The 18,301-nt window shown below is 36.7% G+C and overlaps 1 protein-coding gene and 1 pseudogene across 2 annotated transcripts in view; one reads left to right on the top strand and one right to left on the bottom strand.

Annotated features, from left to right (window-relative positions):
- The window catches only part of NEBL (nebulette), a 371,607-nt gene that overhangs the window by 305,775 nt on the left and 47,531 nt on the right, over positions 1-18,301 (bottom strand). The gene's annotated exons all lie outside the window — the stretch shown is intronic.
- Positions 7,172-8,065, top strand: LOC105715700 (nucleophosmin-like; annotated as a pseudogene).

Raw genomic sequence — 18,301 nt, 5'->3', positions numbered from 1 at the left:
ACATTTTCACACATCCACACAATAGACAAAGATCAAACTATGACCTTTTCCTCTGCATAGCCCTACAACTTTTCCTATCACACAGCAGGCCATCAATAAATGCTCTCTGAATTGAAATATGGTACCAAATTCAGACTCAGGAAATCAGTTGGTATTTAATAATTATTATGCAAATAAAACTGCATCATTTCACACAGAAGGAATGGGCTGAACTATTCCACTTCTCTTAGTAATAAGAAGCTATTCTGGACATCTTACTGCTAGAACTGAAGTAATTTCTTGTTTCTCAATTCCCTCTCTTAATAATTCCTCTTTGCCCACTCAATCCATGAAGATAAATTAAGTTCATTTGGTGTCCTACAAGATTGTTACAGGAGAGCATAAATACACTCATGTATATGTGTATGTGTGTGTATATATATGTGTGTGTATATATATATGTATGTATGTATGTATCATCATAATTTGAATGTATACAGAAAACAAAAACATTTAAGTAAGTCTTCCTCTGGCCAGCTTTCCCCCATGGCCTCTCATTGCTGATGACTTGAACAGTTGTTTTGCCTGTACCACAGATTTAGCAAAGTAATCAAAGTGAGACAAATCTAGCCAGGCATGGCAGCTCATGCCTGTAATCCTGTAATCCCAACATTTTATGAGGCAGAACCAGAAACATCACTTGAACCCATGAGTTCGAGACCAGCCTGGGCATCATAGCAAGAAACCATACCCACCAAAAAAAAAAAAAAAAAAAAGTAGTTAGACATGGTGGCATACACTTGCAGTCCTATCTACTTGGAAGGCTAAGGTGGGAGGATGGCTTGAGCCCAGGAATTCAAGGCTAGAATTCAAGGTTTCGATGACCCATGGTCATACCGCTGCACCCCAGCCTGGGTGACAGAGAAAGAGCCTGTCTCTAAAAATAAAAATAAAAACAAAACAGAGTGAACCAAATCTACCTTTTTCACAAATATCTTATTTTTTAAATGACATGAACCCACTGGTAAATTATTAAACTAAAAGTGACAGGTATGGATCAATGATTCCCACTTCTTTCTCTATAACCTCACACACTTAGTAGCCCACCCACCGGCATGGCTGCTTTTCTCAGCTTGCTTCTCCCCTCTCCCTCATGTCCCCCCCTGTCTAGTGCCAGCCTGTGTTCTGTCCCTTCACACCAGCTTGCCACTGCTATTCCTGCCATCTGGAGTTGGTTTTCAGTATCTCTGTCGCATCGGCTCTCCATCTATTTTAAAATATCATCTGAAAACATATGTTTCCCCCCCACACTACCCCTTTCAATTTCCTCTCTGCTTTTATTTATTTCATCTTGACTTCCTTTAGCTCTGAAAAACTCATCTGATTCACTTCAGAAAACTGCTCTACAAAGGGCCGTAACTGCATTTGATATGAAAGATGGTAATCTCTCAGATTTGAAATATCTCATATGAGTGGTCAGCACATGTTACTGCATTTTATCTCCATGAAAGGATGGAAGGAGGGAGAAAGAATATGAGCCAGGAAATGAGGGTATTTCCAACATTAAAATCACCTCGAATGTTGCAGATCAATTGCAAGTGTTAGCTGTTGCACACTCCTCTGTTGAACAAGGCCAAAGAAGAAGCCAACCCAAGATGCTAAAAATCACTGAAGTTTTGAAAGCAGGCTGTTCTGAACACCTTTGTAAACACTTACAACTTAGTAAGAAGCTGTTGAACCCATATTTAGGCTTACCAATAAGAGAGTTGCAAAAAAAAAAAAAACACAACAACAACTACTAAGAAGTCCTCCCCAATCCTTTCTATTTCCCTTAAAAGCATGCCCAATAATCTGGCCTAAAAAGAAACAAAATCCCAAAACAGGGAGGAGCTGAACGTGCTTAGACACCCAGCCGGTCAAAAAATTCCATTTCCAGACTGCCAGGCCATCTCCTTCTATTGACTCTTTAGTTTCCCTAATTAACCTCTGCTGCTGTGATCACCCCCTTTTAATTCTCTTGGCGAGCATTTATTAAGCGTGTGTGGGATGCGTGGTACCCGACCATTCCCCACCATCAGCCGGCGCTTTTCCACGCTGTGCTGTTGATTGTGTTTCTTTCATCCCACTTGCCTTTTCTTTCTTTATTCCCTCTCGCCACAGTGAAGAAGCTGAAAAACGAGGAGCTCACTTGCAAACTCTGCTCCATTGTCAGCTGTGCGGGCTGCAGCAGTTGGTAGAGCTGGAAGAATCGATGTTGCTAAGCAACACTTTTGCACCCTGTGTAAAAGATAAAGAGTGCAAAGCATGCCTCTGAGGATGAGGCCGTCCAGTTTCCCGTGAACTCTAGGGGGCTGACTTCTGTGCAATCAACAGAGAAATGTAGATTCTGTTAATACAGGGCTTGGGGAGGAAAGTTCTTCAATTTTCTTTCTTTTTCTTTAGATCATTTATAATTTTCTCCAAAAGAAATATGACCTGATGGGCAAAGAGATGAATAGCAAACTCCTAGTGTGGGTTTCCAGGATTGGTTTCACCACAGATTTCCTTGTGGAACAGAGCTGCTTCATTCTATGCCCTTCCCAGACTCAGTTTCTTCTCTGTGAAAAAGTGAAAATGAAAATCGGTTGCCTCACAAAATTATAAAAGAACTCAGCAGTGACTAAACTATCCATTAAATGATAATAACAAATTTCCTGTGATCGATCTCAGATGTGTCTTGCAACAGTTTGTCTTTTTTTTTTTTTTAATGGAAGTTTCCATTCCCACATATCAACCTTTCAAGAGAACATTTTGTGGCTTTTTTGGAAGGAAATATTCACCACCAGAATGTAACTTTAGAGAAGCAGGGGAGGTTATTTTCTTCATTCACAGGCCTGAAGAAGAAGTGGATGGACCAGGGATGGGGTAGAAAGATGAGCCTGTCTCCCAGCCACATGACTCGAGCTCTCCCCTCTGTCACTTCCTGAATTGAGGTGAGAAATGAACAATCAGGTGACATTATGATATCATGAATTTCTATGAATTCTAATCATCTGTAAGGCTAAAGCTTCTGTGATACACAAATCCTTCCCTGTGGCTGAGGCTGCTAGGCAGCCTCACAGTATCAATTCTTAGTTCTTCCAAGATAAGACTTCATGCCCAGATCACTTGCAGGAAATGTGGTCAAGTAACAGCTCTGGCTAAAACAATCCACAGAGAAGTGATGGGGAAAATTTTCTGGTAGTAGCTTTCACTCATCCTTCCTCCACCCCTTCTTGTTAGAGGGAAAGTGGACATGGTAAGAGCCACTGTGAAATATCTGGACAAAGGCAAGACCTAGAGATGGTGGAAGAAAAGAAAACAAGACTGGGTCCCTAATGGCTTCCCAGAGCAAAGCCACTGCATTAGCTAAGACTTAGGTGACAGAGAAGAGCAATTCCACCTTGTTTAAACCACTGTTGTTTGGCTTCTCTGTCACTTGCAGCCAAGTTCAGACGTTAATATGTACCCCTACAATTTATGTTCCACTTCAGAGGCTCTTTCAGACCCAAGAAGTGTCAAGCATGCCAGTAAAACAACTTTGTGCCCAAAGGAAACTCCAAATGAGCTCAATAAGTGGAAACTGTAATAAGAGCTACCACTTAATGGATGCATCTTTCCACTATACCAAGAAAGTGAAGCAGCTCTCATCTATAATTCAGTTTAGGAAACATCATGCTTTAACTAGCCAGCATCCATTTACTGAGCACCACTGTGTACAAAGCATTGTCCAAGACAGAGTGGAAGCCACAAAGGTAGACAGGGCAGGCCGGTCTTCCGTAACATTCTTATAGGAGTATCACAAAATGTTGCATTCTGTTAAGGGCTTAATTAAATTACCTGCAACCATCCTGAACAACTCATTTTACTTTTCTGCAATGTCGAAGATCATTCCCAAGGTCCTATCTGCTCTAAATGTAGACTTTTACCACAGCTGTTAATAAACTACTTGAATGTTTCATCAAAGACATAAGTTAGGATTCTTGCCCAATGCACAATCTAACCTTAGTCTCAAAATTCTCTATATCGTCTTTTTTTAAACAGCTTTAATAAGGCATATATATGCAATATAATGCATATATTTAAAGTGTAAAACTTAATGGATTTTGAGATATGTATGTCCATGAGACTATCACCACAATCAAGATAATGGACGTTTTCATCATCAACCGTTTCCTTATACCTCTTTGTAATGTATTCCCCATCCTTATCCAGTAACCCAAACCCAGGGAACCAATAATATGTTTTCTGTTGCTATAGATTAGATTGCATTTTCTACAATTATATTGAAATAGAGCCCTATAGTATAGATAAATTACTACTGTCTTGTTCCTTTCACTCATTTAGAGTTTCCTTTGAGTGTAAAGTTGTCTTACTAGCATGCATGACATTTCTTGGGTCTTCATTATTTTGAGATTTATTGAATATATTGATATTTCTTTTTCATTATGAGTAGTATTGCATTGTATAAATATAACAAAATTTATCCATGTACCTGTTGGAATTCTGGATCGTTTCTAGTTTGGAGCTATCAGAAATAAAACTTGCTATGCATGTTCATGTATAAGTCTTTATACATATGTTTGCACACATGTTTTTTATTTGTTTGTTTTATTTGTATTTTGAAAGTTCCAGGGTACATATGCAGGTTGCTACATAGGTAAGCATGTACCATGGTGGTTTGCTGTACCTATCAACTCATCACCTAGGTATTAAGCTCAGCATGTATTAGCTATTCTCCTCATGCTCTCCCTCCACCCACCTCACCCCCAGACAGGCCCCAGTGTGTATTGTTCCCCTCCCTGTGTCCATGGCATACATATGTTTTTATTCCTCTTGGAAAACTATCTTGGAGTGGAATTACTGGGGTGTATGGTATCTAACTTTTTAAGTAACTACCAAATTATTTTTAAAAACGTGTGTACAGAAGCATACGAGAGTTCCAGTTACTCCAAATCTTTTTCAACTCTTGATAAGGTCAGTCTTTTCCAACTTAGCCATCCTAACAGAAGTGGTTTTACTTTGCATCTGCTTAATGACTAATGATGTTGAAAGAAAAAGGCTCCTTCAACTCTTCTGCCCTTTTTGTCTTCTTCCTGTTGAATTTCAAAAGTTGTTTATATATGTATGATATATATTTTGCAAATTTTTTCTCCTAGTCTCTGCCTCCCTCATTCATGACATGTGATTATTAGTATCTTTTGAAAAGAAAAAGGTTTTCATTTTCATGAAGTCAGTATGTCCATTTTTTCATTTATAGTTATACTTTTTGTGCTATATTCTTAAAATGTTTGCCTAGCCCAAAGTCATTAAGATATTCCTCTACATTTTCTTCTAGATGTTTAATTGCCTGAACTCTTACATTTAAGTTTATGATATGCTTCAAGTTAATTCTTCCATGTGCTGTGAGGTAAGTGCTGAGGTTTTGTTTTGTTTTCATGCTTCTAGATATAAAATTGTTCCAGCACCCCTTGTTGAAAGAATTCTCCTCACCACATTGAATTCACTTGGTGTCTTTGTGGAAAATCACTGCTCTCCATTGCCCTGTATGTCTTCTATCTTTATGCTATTACCACACTGTCCTGATTACCAGAGCTGTATGATAAGGTTTAACATCAGATACTATAAGTGTTCTAACCTTGTTCTTCTTTTTCCAAAATTGTGTTTTTGAATCAGCAAGTCAAATTCTACAAAACAAAGAGCCTTCTGGAATTTCAATTGAAATCATGTTAAATATATAGATCAATTTGTGGAGAACTGATATCTTAACAATATTGAGCCTTCCAATCCATGAGCATTGTGTATCTCCCCATTTCCCCCTTATTTAATTTTTCCAGCAAAATTTTGTAGTTTTCAGTATAGAAGTCTTACACATTTTTTCCTCAAATTTATCCCTTGATATTTCATAACTTTTGATGCTATCATAAATTGTATTGTTTTTCAATTTCAAGTTCTAATTGCTCATTACCAGTACATGGAAATGCAAATGATTTTTTATATTGGTTTATATACTGCATTCTCACTAAACTCACTTATTAGTTCTAGTTTGATTTTTTTTTTTTTTTAGATTTCATAAGATTATCCACATAGACAATCATGTGGTCTATGAATGAAGATAGTTTTATCCTTCTTTTCCAATCTGTGTGCTTTTTATTACTTTCTCTTGCTTTACTGCACTGATAAGAACTTCCAGTACTATGTTGAATAGAAGGGATGGAAGCAAACATCCTCACCCTGTTCCTCATCTCAGGGGAAAGCTTTCTGTCTTTCACCATCAAGTAAGATGTTAGCTTAACATTTTTCATAGATGCCCTATATCGGGATGAAGAAGTTTCTATCTATTCCTAGTTTGCTCAGAGTTTTTAATCAGGAATTGATGTTGGACATAGTGAAATTCTTGTTCTGTACCAATTAAGATAAACATATGGTTTTTCCTTTTAGTCTGTCGATACGGAAAACATTGATTGATTTTTTTTTTTTTTTTTAATGTTAAGCCAATCCTGCACTGCTGGAAGAAACCCCACTTGGCCATGATGTATTATCTTTTTTATATATTGTTGAATTTGATTGGCTAAAAATGTGTTAGTAATTTTTATATATGTGTTCATGAAGAATATTGGTCTGTAATAATGTTCATTTCTTAGAATTGCTTTGTCTGGTTTTGGGAATCAAGATCATGCTGTCCTTGTACCTACTACTATTTGCCGAAAGAGTCTGTGTGGAATTGATACTTACTCCTTCAGTCTTTGGTAGAACTCACCAGTGAAGGCAACTGGGCCTGGAGGTTTTAATTTTTTAATAGGAATGTTTTTAAATACAAATTTAAGTTTTTTAATAAGCCTATTTCTTCTTAAGCTTTCATAGTATGCTTTCAAGAAGTTTTTTTATTTCATCTAGAAGTTATCAAATTTACTGGTATAGAGCTACTCATAACATTCCCTTACTATTCTTTTAATATCTATACAATCTGTAGTAATGCCATTTCTGTCATCCCTGGTATTGGTTATTTGTTCCCTGTCCCTTTTTCTTAATCATTCTGCCTAGAGATTTAGCAATTTTCATACTCTCAAAAAACTAGTCCTTGTGTGAGTCTGTCCTGCACAGCTCTTCTCTGGATCAGTAGTCATTTATCTCTATCCATCTTCTTTCCTACCTAAGCACATGCCACCACTCCATGGAAGGATAGATGGACATGGACATGAGCCCCCTGAGGCCCCAGAACTATCTATTTCGTTGTTAACTAAAGGCCAACAAAGATTATTACTTTAAAGTGGATAATGACGAAAATGAGCACCAGTTATATCTTTAAGGACAGTCAATTTAGGGCCTGGTAAAAAGGATGAATTGCACATTGTTGAAGCAAAGGCAATGAATTACAAAGGCAGTCCAATTAAAGTAACACTGGCAACTTTGAAAATGTCTGTACAGCCAATGGTTTCCCTTGGGGGCTTTGAAATTACACCACCCGGTCTTACAGTTGAAATGTGGTTCAGGGCCAGTGCATATTCATGGACAGCACTTAGTGTCTGTGGAGGAAGACGCAGAGTCAGAAGATAAAGAGGAGGATGTGAAACTCTTAAGTGTATCTGGAAAAGTGATCTGCCCCTGGAGGTGGTAGCAAATTTCCACAGAACAAAGTAAAACTTGCTGTCACTGCTGAAAAAGGAGGAGGAAGAGGAGGAGGAGGAGGTGGGGGGAGGGAGAAGAAGAAGGAGGAGGAGGATGATGAGGAAACTGAAGGAAAAGCACCAGTGAAGAAATCTATATGAGATGTTCCAGCCAAAAATGCACAAAAATCAAACCACCATGGAAAAGACTCAAAACCGTCAACACCAAGATCAAAAGGACAAGAATCCTTAAAAAAAAAAAAAAAAAGGGAAAAACTCCTAAAACACCTAAAGGACCTAGTTCTGTAGAAGACATTAAAGCAAAAATGCCAGCAAGTATAGAAAAAGGTATTTCTCTTCCCAAAGTGGAAGCCAAGTTCATCAATTATGTGAAGAGCTGCTTCTGGTTGACTGACCAGGAGGCTATTCTAGATCTCTGGCAGTGGAGGAAGTCTCTTTAAGAAAATAGTTTAAACAGTTTGTTAAAATTTTTCCATCTTATTTCATTTCTGTAACAGATGATATCTGGCTGTCCTTTTTATAATGCAGAGTGAGAACTTTCCCTACCATGTTTGATAAATGTTGTCCAGGTCCCATTGCCAAGAATGTGTTGTCCAAAATGTCATTTAGTTTGTAAAAATGGAACTCCACCCTTTGCTTGGTTTTAAGTTTGTACGGAATGTGAACATCCCATACATAAAGTATGTATGCACTACATACATAGTAGTAGCAGTGGTCAGACATGGAAATGGTGGGGAGACAAAAATATACCTGTGAAATAAGCTCACTATTTTTATAAAGTAAAAAAAAGAAAGAAAGAAAGAAAGAAAAGAAACTAGCGTTTGCTTTCATTGGTTTTTCTCTATTATTTTTCTATTTTTTATGCCATTGATTCTGCTCCTATAGTTTATTATTTCCTTTCTTCTGTAACTTTTGTTTTAATTTACTCTTCTTTTTCTAGTTTCTAAGGTTGAAGCCTAAGTCATTGATTTTAGAACCTTCTAGTTTTCTAATATAATACAATTTTAATGCTATTAATTTTCCTTTACACATTGTTTATTGGTAACTCACAAATTGTTGTTGTGGGTTTTGATGTGTTTTTAAAATTTTTATTTGCTTCAAAATATTTTCTAATTTCACATGTGACTTCTTGTATTCATGATTATTCAGAAGTGTGTTGTGTGGTTTCCAAATATTTGAGGATTTTCCAGATATCTTTCTGTTATTAATTTCTAATTTAATCCCACTGTCATCAGGCAACATACACTGAATGACTTAAACCCTTTAAAATTGATTAAGATTGTTTTATGGCCAAAAATATGGTCTATCTTGGTAAATGTTCTGTGTGCACTTGAAAAGAATTTGCATTCTGCCGTTGTGGGATAGGATGTTCTACAAATGTCCATTTGATCATGTTGATTATAGCATTGTTCAATTATTCTATATTCTTACTGATTTTCTGTCTATTTGTTCTACCAATTATCGAGAGTAAGGTGCTGAAATCTCCACCTACAATAGTGGTCTGGCTATTTCTTCTTTCAGTTTAGGATTAGAAACTTCAGCCACATTTAGGATTGCTATGTTCTCTTGAGAAAATGATTCCCTTATCATTTTTGAAATGACTCTCTTTTTTCCTAGTAATATTTTTTGCTCAGAAATATACATTTTCCCATAAGCATACGGCTACTCCAGCTTTCTTTTGATTAATGCCAGCATGCTATATCTTTTTTCCATCCTTTTACTTTTACCCCAGCTGTGTCTTTATATGTAATTAGGTTTCTTTTTAGCCAATGGAAAGTTGAGTTCAGGTTTTTTTTTAAATCCAATCTGACAGAGTCTGTGTTTTAATTGACAGAGTTTAGATCATTTACATTTAATGTGATTATTAACATGGTTGAGTTTAAATATGTCATCATGCTATTTGTTTTCTATTTTTACAATCTGTTCATTGTTCCTTTTTGCTCATTTTTATCTTCTTTTGAACTTTTTATTATTCCTTTTTATCTTCTTTATCATCTTATTAGCTATATCTCTTTGTTTCATTTCATTAGTCATTTTATTAGGGTTTGTAATAAACATCTTTACATTAACACAGTCTACCTTTAAGTTCTATTATACCACTTTAAATATAGTATAATAACCTTATGACACTTTTTCCCATCTGCCCCCTCCTGGCCTTGGTACTACCATTGTCACAGATTGTACTACTATAATACCCATAATGCCTTGTTATAATATTTGCTTTAAACAGTTAATTGTCTTTTAAAGATTTTTTAAAACAAGAAGTCTTTTGTATTTACATTAATATTTACCTTTTCTAGTGCTTTTTATTTCTTTGTGCAGATTCAGTTTCCATCTGGTATCATTTTCCTTCTGTCTAAAGGCCTTCTATTAACATTTTCTGTAGTGATGGTCAGCTGGTGATAAATTCTTTCAGCTTTTGTATGTCTGGGAAGGTCTTCATTTCATCTATTTTTAAATTTTTTTTTCACTTGGTATGGAAGTCTAGTTAGAGAGTTGTTTGTTTGTTTTTTTTTTCAGTGCCTTAAAGGTGCTGCTCCATTGTCTTCTGACTTGTGTTGTTTCCAACAAGGAGTCCACTCAATGTCACCTTTGTTCTTCTGTGCATAATGTCCTTCTTCTCTGACTGCTTTTAATTTGATTATGATGTGCCTTGGTGTAGTTTTCTTCACTTTCTTCTAATTGGAGCTTACTGAAATGTTGGGTCTGTGGGATGATGATTTTCAGCAAATTTGGATATTTTTCAGCCACTATTTCTTTAGATTTTCTTTGTGTTCCTTCCCCCTCTGCACTTAACTTTTTAGCCATTATTTTTAAAGATATTTTTATTTTCCTCCACTCCTTTTATGACTATAATAATACATATGATGAGCTATCTGCTATGGTCCCACTACTCACTGATGCTCTGTTAATTTGTTTTAGTCTTTTTTTTCCTTGTTTCATTTTAGCTAATTGCTACGTCTTCAAGTTTATTCATTGTTGCTGTTAATCTCTCCCACGTATCTTCTGTCTTGTATTTTTTCAACTCTAAAAACTTGATGTATGTCTATTTTATATCTTCCATGACCCTCTTTATCATACTCACATTTTCCTCTACATATTTGAACATATGAAGTATATTTACAACAGTTCTTTTAATATCCTTGTATCATCTCAGACTGCTATAACAAAATACCATAGACTAGGTGGCTTACACAACAGCTATTTATTTCTTACCATTCTGGAGGTTGGAAGTCCAAGCTCAAGCTGCCAGCCAATTCAGTTCCTGGTGAGAGCCCTCTTTTTGGTTTACACATAGCTTCCTTCTCACTGTGTTCTTACATGACGCTTGCAAAAAAGTAATCTGTAGCTCTCTCTCTTCTTCTTATAAAGTTATTAATCGTATCATAAGAGCCCTACTCTCATGACATCACCTAACACTAATTACCAAAGTCTCCATCTCCAAGTACCATCACATTAGGGGTTAGGACTTCAATATACAGACTTGGTAAAGACGAGGGACACAATTCAGTCCATAGCAGTTGTTGTCTAGTAATTCTGTCATCTGTGTCATTTCTATGCCTTTTTCTATATACTGTTTTTCTCCTCATTATGGGTCACATTTTCCATTTCTTTGAATGCCTGGTGGTTTCTCTTATTTTTACTTTTTTTAGAGACAAGGTCTTGCTATCACTGAAGCTGGAATGCAGTGGCGCAATCATAGCTCACTGCAACCTCAAACTCCTAGCTTAAGCAATCTTCCCACCTTAACCTCTTGAGTAGCTGGGAGTACAGTTGTGTACCACCAATCGTAGCTACTTTTTAGATTATTTTGCAGAGATGAGGGTGTCACTATGTTGCCCAGACTGGTCATGAATTCCTGGGTTCATGCAATTCTCCCACCTCAGCCTCCCAAAATGCTGGGATTACAAGTGTGAGCCATAGCATCCAACCTGAATGACTGGTAATTTTTACTGGATTTCAGAAATATACATTTTACTTTGTTAGTGCTGGAGCTTTTTATTCTTTTAGATATTTTTGAGCTTGAGCTGGGTGCAATGAAGTTATTTGGATACAACCTGTTCCTTTTAAGCTCTGCCAAGTAAGACCAGCAGAGCCTTTAAACAAGAACAAATTTGGCCCCACCATGATACCCACCAGGAGGCAATGGTTCACTGAGAGCCAGGGTCTTTACACTGTGGGTGATAGGAAAAAAAAAAAAACTATTGAGCTCCTAGATGACTCCACCTGATTCTCTCCTGCATCTTTCTCTGGCCTTGGGGAGTTTCCTCACTGAAAACTCTACAGATCTCCAGAGTTGCCTCTCTTTCTCTCCTAACCTTGGTTAGGTCTCTTCTAACCAAGATCTGGCCCTGTGAATTCTAGCAGCCTTAGCCTCTCCAACTTGTGAACTCTGTCTCCTCAACTTAGGGTAATTCCTGGGCTCTGTTAACTGTCTAGAAATATAATATGTATCCCTGTGCTGCAGCCTAGAACTCTCTCCAGGCAGCACTGCAGCAATCTCATTTGTTTGCCTTCTCGGAAAGGTCACTGTCTGTGCTGCTTGTCTAATAATGTCTGACAACTGTTGTGTCCTATATATTGCCTAGTTATTCTTAGTTTGTTACATTGAAAGAGTAATTCCAATCCCTTTTACTCAATCATTGCTAAACGCATCTCTCTATAGCTAAAAGCCTCCACATGTTTTTCATCTGTTCTGTCAAATATCAGCTTTAGAGAATCAGTTGAGTACAGTGTGGTAGTTATAAAACAGGCTCTAGAGTCAGACAACCTGGGTTCAAGTAGCAACTTGGCCACTATTATCTGAATGACCTTATGTAAGTTATCTAAGCTGATTCCACCTAATCTATAAAAAAAGAATATTAGAAATAATTCTTACCCACCTCGGGGATATTGTGAGGTCTAACTGAGAAAACACACAGAAAGCATTGAACATCACTCCTAGCACAGAATAACTACTCAGTGGTCGCTAGCACAGCCATCATCATGATTTCCTCATGTGGCCTCTGACAAAGATGGCAACCTAGTGTCAGTCTGGCTGATGCGGCACCCCACAGCCATTACCAATGAAAACTACAGCCTATACCTGAACCGTCCATCCTAACTGAAGAAGCTCATCAAGATCAATACCTGACAGGAATGTCTCTTCCAGCTGACAAGTTATGTTTTTTGTTCCATAATCTCTTCCCTATCATCATTCTTTCAACATGGTTTTATTCCATGTTGCTTTTTACAGATATTCTGGCCTGCCTTCCTGAGAAGGGGCAAAATGTTCACTCTCCAGGTTCATGTCAGTACTCCACAGATACTGACTCTGCTTTACATTTAATCTAACAGTAAAATCCTGAACACATACTTAAAAAGAAACCTAAATTGAAATTATCACAAGATAATAGCACAGCATGCAACTCCAAGGTTTTCTCTACTTAATGTTCTATTGACTTATATTAAAGCTGCTGTTTGCTAGTTTTCTAACCTCTGGGGTAAGATTTTCCATGAATGCAACTGGCTAAATGAGCATTAAAAGTAGAAATTCTGTTTCTTTACTGAAAAAAAATATCATTTGTTAGATGTATTTAGACACTGTTCTAGATATACCATAAGCAGAATTATATTAATCTCAATAAAATGGAGTCAGTTTTCTTTGTCTAAATTACTTATATGTGAAATGAGTCTTAATAAAGCCATTGATTAAGTTTCTTTTTCCCATGAATACATAGTCATTCATAGAAAATACAAACACTGAATGTTGTACTTCAGCACAAGTTACAACCCAAAATACAGCACTGGGTGTTACAGTTCAGCACAAGTTAATATATATATATTAAACACAAAGAGGCTTAAAGACATTATTTTCACAGCTTACTGAGCACTTTCATATACATCATCTCAATCATTCTTACAACCTTGTGACCTAAGGACTTGCGACATGAGAGGGTTAACATCGTGGAAACAAAAGAAGAGAGAGACTAAGATGCCCAACAGCAATCCTTTCTCTACTCCAAAAATAGTTAATTCTGGATGATCTAAATCAATCTCACTTAACAGTTTATGTTTGTGGATACTGTGTCTTCTAGCTTTGCTTTATTTTACAATAATAACATGTCATTTCCTCACGAACCTGAATTTAACAGCTCAACATTTTTCTCCACTACTTCATCCCTAACACAAAGTTCTTTTTTCCTAACTTTTTATTTTGAAAAATTTCAAACCTGCAGAACAGCTTCAAAACTAGTGTGATGAAGATACCCCTCATCTAGATTCATCAGTCACCAACATTTTGGTATATTTGCTTTATATACATACACAAACGTGTATATGTGCATGTATAAAGCAAATATTCGTAATATACTTAATATAACATATATTGTTATATTGAGTAATATACTAAATTTAACATATATAACATTTATTTTTATTATAAGTTATATATAAATAAGCATTACCATACATGCTTTAGATTATGTATATAAACATGGACCATTTGAAAGTTATAGCAAGCATCATGGCAATTAAGTCACAAATGCTTCAACATGAATCTCCCAAAAACAAAAACATTCTCTTATATATGCATAATTATCACACTCAGGAAATTGAACATTGATACAATATCATTATCTATTATATAGTCCATTTTCAAATTTACCCAAATGGCCCAAGAAATGTCTTTTATAGCTATTTCCCTGATCTAGAATAAGATCTAGATGACATTCTACATTTAGATGTCATATCTCTTCAATCTCCTTTAAACAGCTCTCCTAGCCTTTCTGGTCTATAATGACTGATATTTCTTAAGAGGATAAGGCCTCATTTGGGGATTTATCCAATTGTTTCCTCGTGATTCGATTCAGGTGGAACACAGTGGGGAGGAATGGTAAGTGACGGGCAGAGAATAAGTCAGTGGTTAGATGATGTCAATTTGTTCCTCTACTAATGATGTTAAATTGTTTAAATTTAGCCAGGCACAGTGGCTTACACCTACAATCCCAGCACTTTGGGAGGCTATGGCAGGAGGATCCCTTGAGAAAAGGAGTTTGCAACCAGCCTGGGCAACATAGGGAGACCCTGTCTCTACCAAAAATTTAAAAATTAGGCCTGAATGATGGCCTGCGCCAGTAGCCCTGGCTACTTAGGAGGCTGAGATATGAGGATCACCTAGGCCTAAGAGGTCAAGGCTGCAGTGAGCTGTGATTATGCAACTGCACTCCAAACTGACCAACAGAGTAAGACTCTGTCTCAAAAAAACAAAAACTTTGTTTAAATTTTATCACTTAAAGTATTCTCCATAGTAAAGGTGCCTTTCATCTTTGTAACTAAGTAGTCCAGGGGTGACACATGGAGAATATTCTATTCCTCAACAATCTTTCACTCACTGATTTTAGCACCTGCTGGCCATTCTTACTTATTAATTACTAAGGCAGCTGTAAAACAGTGGTTCTTTCTCCCATCATCCTTCTACATTTATTGATTGGGACTCTTCAAAAGTATTTCACGACAGAAAAATTAAAAAGCCAGGACCACATATACGAGAGGGTTAGAGAGAAGAAGTTCCCTGGAGAGAACTAAGCCCTAAAGAGGAAGAACACACGCCCAAGTGAGGTCTGAAGTCAGGGCTAAATACACACAGCTCTGCTTTGGCTGCTATGAAGATATTTTCCCTATGGTTGATCTGGTTCAAAGGAATTCTTCCATTCTATTATGTAAGCTGTGGATGTTTACCATATTCTTTGTCCCAAGATGATGATGGGATACTGGCACAGGATCTAAAGGAACTACACTTTCAGGCTTCATACAATGACGTCTGACTTCCTCCCTGGAGTAGAGAGGAGGCATCTGAAAACATCACTCTGAGAATATTGGACCTGACTGAAAACCCCAGGAGATCAATTCTAAAGTATGCTTGGCTCTGAAACTTTTAAAATAGTATCTACCAAACACCTCAAAATTATACTCTTTCATTCCTTATCTCACATGACTTCAGTTCAAAGAAGGAATTGGTATTTTTTTCATTCCTATCTTGCTTATAGAGAGATACCCTAAGCCTTTAACACTGTATAACTTTATAAACTTAGGCAAATTGTCAGGGGATTAATCACTGTAATGCCATGGTCATGCAAATCCAAGGTGCTTCCAAGGTACAGCCCTACCTCTTGAGTTCCATCCTACCAAAAATGTTGGCAAATAAATTCAAGATAATATTTTAGTTTAATTCAACAATCATAATATAATCTGTGAATACTCTACCACCCTTGGACATCATTCTTATGCCTTCCAAATTGTCACAGAAAAAGTCAAAACTAATGTATGCATATCACATGCACACTACATATCAGTAGAAATGCATTATGAAATAATTGTCATATAGAGCGCTTAAAGTTATAAAATCCTAACTTAGAATGAGTCGTAGAGAGCTAGTCCAATCTCCTACCCAATGCTAGGCTCACGTCTTCAGTATCTGAAATAGCATTGCCATCTCCATTTAAATGCCACTGGGGAAAGACAGCCCACAACACGTGACAGTTCACTCCACTAATTGACAATATAGCACATTAGACAGCCTAGAGATAAATGTGTTTTGCATGTAAACTCACCAGTATACCAAAAAACAGTGATAGAAAATGCAAGTTCCTTTCAATGCTAAGCTTTTCTAAAACTTTGAAAGTAAAACTACCAAATTTGATATACCAATATTAAGCAAGTTAACAAGTAATGTATATAAAAATACATTTTCAGGCCAAGGAATATGGGGATTTCTCCCATTGTTGTTGTTGTTGTTTTGAGTTAGTCTCTCTCTATCACCCAGGCTGGAGTGCAGTGGCGCCATCTTGGCTCACTGCAACCTCCACCTCCCATGTTCAAACAATTCTCCTGCCTCAGCCAGCCAAGTAGCTGGGATTACAGGCGCCCACCACCATGCCTGGCTGATTTTTGTGTTTTTAATAGACATGGGGTTTCACCACATTGGCCAGGCTGCTCTCGAACTCCTGACCTCAGGTGATCCGCCCACCTCAGCCTCCAAAGTGCTAGAATGACAGGCATGAGCCATGGCACACAGCCAAGATTTCTCCCATTGTATATCTTGCCCTGAAACACATCTATCTCAATGCCAGTAAGTCAAAACTCTACCATCCGTGTCTTCCAAGAAAGAGACCCAAGAGTATCACTTCATTTCCTTCTCTCCTCTATACTTGGTTTGCATACTTGGGTTCACTTGATTAAAAATCTCTCTATTCTCTTGATCTACTCACAATCCAGAATAAGTGGCCATGGCAAGTGATAAATATAAAGACATACAAATTGCAGAAATAGTCAATGATTTTGAGTCTGGGTGATTAGAATAAGGGTACTATAAAAGCCAGAAAAGGAAATGAGACTTAATCTGGTTGGGAGAGACAGAGTTTGGGTTTGGAAATCTCAAGTTTAGGATGGTGCAAAAATGTTCAGTGTCCAGGTAGGGAATCCAGAACAGATATCTATTTGAGTTACCAATAGAGAGAGCAGTTGAAAATATGATAGATCAATATCCTACAGAAAAGGGAAATGAGAGAAAGAACAGCAGCAAAGACATCAATTTATACCCCCTTCAAGTATTCCCACCTTGTATATGTCTTTATTTCCTAATTTTCCTCAAGTGAATACTCTCATCTTCCTAATAAGTTCTGTAGAATCAAGAATCAAGGGTCTCATATATTTTCTCATAGGCTGCTGGGGGCATAGAAGATACTCAATAAAATCATTTTGGCTGTTTCTAACAACCAGCCATAATTTTTTTTTTTGAAATAGCTCATATCAGTGGGATTTTATTAATGCTTAACACTTGCCCTGGACAATGAAGACTGCCTTCTACACGTGGCCTGGAGAGTCACATACACTATCCCTTTGAGGTCGACATCAAAGGATATCTTTATATTAAATCTATGCAACTATTAAAAATACAGCAACTGCCAAGATTCTCACTGTTCTAGATCTTATTTTGCACAAAGTCAAAACTGTGTTTTGTGTCATTTTGGGGCACTCCAGTATATTTGCAAATACAAGTACTTCAGATTTCATAATTTTCTTTCAATTTTGGCAAATGGACTAAACTACTTAAACTGGCAACAATATAATTTGAGGATAATTGCTACTTACTTCATATCTGTACAGAGAACTGCATATTCTTAGAGTTCTTTATCATCAACTTTATTTATACACTGAAGATATTATCAAAAAGCTCACTAAGTCTTTTATGTCACGAGAACCCTGAGCTCAAGTCATCCTGGCCTTCCATAAATCCCCACCACTTAGTCCCTCTTTCTGAATTTACCATTGTTATTTCCCATGCTTGGAACTCTTCTTCTCCCCGCCTTGCTCCCTTCTATCCAAATTATCCAAATTCTTCCTTCTCCTTCATGCTGGCATCTCCAACTTTATCAATCTATAGTTCCTCTTCTCTGAATTCTGATGATCACATATCATCAGAATACACACATATATATATAATCTCCAACCAATATATACATAAAATCTTCAACATATATAATTATATATATTATATAAATATATATATATATATATATATATATATATATATAATCTACAATTGGTTGTATATATCTATCTCCAACCAATCTAATATTTGGGTTTGTTTTCTTATGTTATTTAGTAAATATTTCAGGTAAGTTCTTTTTTAAAAA

This window comes from Aotus nancymaae, unplaced genomic scaffold, assembly GCF_030222135.1.
Source record: "Aotus nancymaae isolate 86718 unplaced genomic scaffold, 86718_ANA_hifiasm-v0.15.2.pri h1tg000077l, whole genome shotgun sequence".
In the NCBI taxonomy this organism is placed as follows: domain Eukaryota; kingdom Metazoa; phylum Chordata; class Mammalia; order Primates; family Aotidae; genus Aotus; species Aotus nancymaae.
The sequence above is the reverse complement of the archived record's forward strand: the minus strand, read 5'-3'. Positions and strand labels throughout refer to the sequence as shown.